A 2,384-nucleotide genomic window follows, 5' to 3' on the forward strand; every position below is an offset into this window, starting at 1 on the left:
GGACCAGCAGGCAGAAGGAGAAGCAGGCTCCCTGCAGAACAAGGAGTCCAGTGCAGGACTCCATCCCAGGACCCCAGGATTATGACCCCAGCCAAAGGCAGATGCCTAACTGACTGAGCCACCAAGGCTACGCTATTTATATGTATTTCACTCTCAAACTTCAGCTCTCAATAACAGGGCTTTAGCTCTCTAGTTACAAAGTATCAGCCTTACTTTGATCTAGATGGAGGGTTCACTGAGAGAATTTTCAACTTGTACTGACGGAAGTTTGTACGTGAAAAATACATTATTGAGCCAAATCCAGAATTTTCCAAAAATTCAGAAATTCAGAATTGAAAGTGCTAGTTATGTACAAGGTATAGTTCTGTACTATCTGAGAAATTTTACTTCTGCATTCAACTTCTGGGGGAGTGGTGTGTGTGGGGAAAAAAGGTATCCCTAGCGGTAGTATATCTGGAATACATTCCTTTCCAGAGCAATCTTTCATTGCTAGCTCAAAAATAACATCAAATCCATAAATTAAAAAGAAAAACTGCTGTTAAACCAATGGCTTGGATGATCGTTCCAGTCATCGCCACTGTTGGGTAACATTTTCCAGCTACTCCTCAAATACTAATAGTGGAAACATCACAGAAGACTAGACTTAAGGAAAGTAGACATTTGGGGAAACTACCCCTGTTTTATTTTTATTATTTAACGAATTAGCTTGTGAAAGGCTAGTACATTCCCTGCGGAAGAAATTTAGCTTTCCATTCTACAGAACCAGACAGGCAACCTTTCTTTGTGTTTTTTCTCTGAATGGAATATTCATGCACTTAATATGTATTGAGCACTTGCCTTGTTCCAGGCACCAAACCCCTGGGAACCACATGTGAAGCAGGCACAGTCGCCATCCTCAGCCAAAAGCAGACCCTGCACTGGCTGGTGAGCAGTCAGGCATTGGCAGGCCACTCCTCACAAATGCTGCCCTGTGAATCGGAGCCGCATTTTCCTCACTTATACATGGATGCTGTGCCTGACACATAGGAGGTAGGAGAACATATTGGCCTCGGTGATTTATAAGCTACATTGAAAATAAATATCAAGCTATTTCATGTTTATTGCTTTGATCATCATAATGACTTTTTGTATAAAAGTTTAAAAAAATCGATCACTAGGGAGCAACAACCAGATAGAATATGTTGGAGTGAATGTTAACAGGAATTAAAATAAAAACTTAAAAAAATATTTGTTGGAGGCAGAGAGGGTGGTGATACAGTCCGGGGAGACACTGTTTCAGGGAATAATAAGAGTTTATTGGGACAGAATTTTGTTCCCTTGTTAAACTAAAGGGGTGTTTTAGAGCTGAGAGAGGTAGTTACTGTGTTTTATCAAACATCTGGGGAAATGTGCTGGCTACAGCAATTCTGCCCACCCACACCCCCCAAGGTGAGGATCAGCCCCTCCCATGCGGTCTTAGTCACCTCACTCCCCGGCACCCACAGTGAATGGAGTGACTGACCAGACCATTTCAGTCCCAGGCTTCACGGAATGGCACACTTTGCTAGTGGGACCTTCACAGCTTCTTCCCTCCTCTCCAAGAAATGCCATGCTGCCAACATTTCCTTTAAGTAATTCTGTCTGGAGGGCTCTGAGGTGGCCCTGGGGATGGGCATACCTTGCTGGTTACTGAAGATTTTTCTCCAGCCAACTGACAGTATGTCTACTGTTTGATAAAAACAATCATTTGGGAATATCAACTAAAACACATCACAAATGCCAAGAGTTCCACATTCAGGGTCCAGTTACCCAAACTTCTTGTTTGCTGTAGGTCTCTTAGCAAGGCAAAGGGAGAAAGGGGTCATTGCTTAGTCTGCTCTGATTTGAGAGAGGAATGGAAGAGCATGATGTTCCCATGGAAAATGGGGTTTCCAACTGACTCTGGGATTTCATGTGTTCAGCTGTCAGGGTTCCCCATGACCCCCAAACAACCCGACTAAGTCATTGTATAGACTTCTGAATTGTCAGCAACGTGGAAATTATTATCCTTTCTCTTTCCACTCATGCTATGGTTATTTTGTGCCTCAGTGGAAATCTCTGCATTAGCAAGGACTTTAAAAAGGTGTCTCTTAGAATATTCTTTTGAGTTGTTGAAGTGGTTTGGTCGAGTGGAAGAGGTGAGGCTGCCTCCTAAGAAGTCAGGGAGCTTACGTGTCAAACGCGCCATGCAGCACACACCTGCCTTCCCTGGGCGGGCTGGGCAGCCCCTCAGCTCTGACTCTGGTTCCTCAGGGTTGCAGAGGCAGAGTGGCAGACCTTTTATGAGACCCAGAAGTGGATCACATGTGAACACGGGTTTGCTAAAATCACAAGGGGTCCAAAGTAATAAAACACATGTTGGCTGC

The sequence above is a fragment of the Neovison vison genome, chromosome 5, assembly GCF_020171115.1.
Source record: "Neovison vison isolate M4711 chromosome 5, ASM_NN_V1, whole genome shotgun sequence".
NCBI lineage: Eukaryota > Metazoa > Chordata > Mammalia > Carnivora > Mustelidae > Neogale > Neogale vison.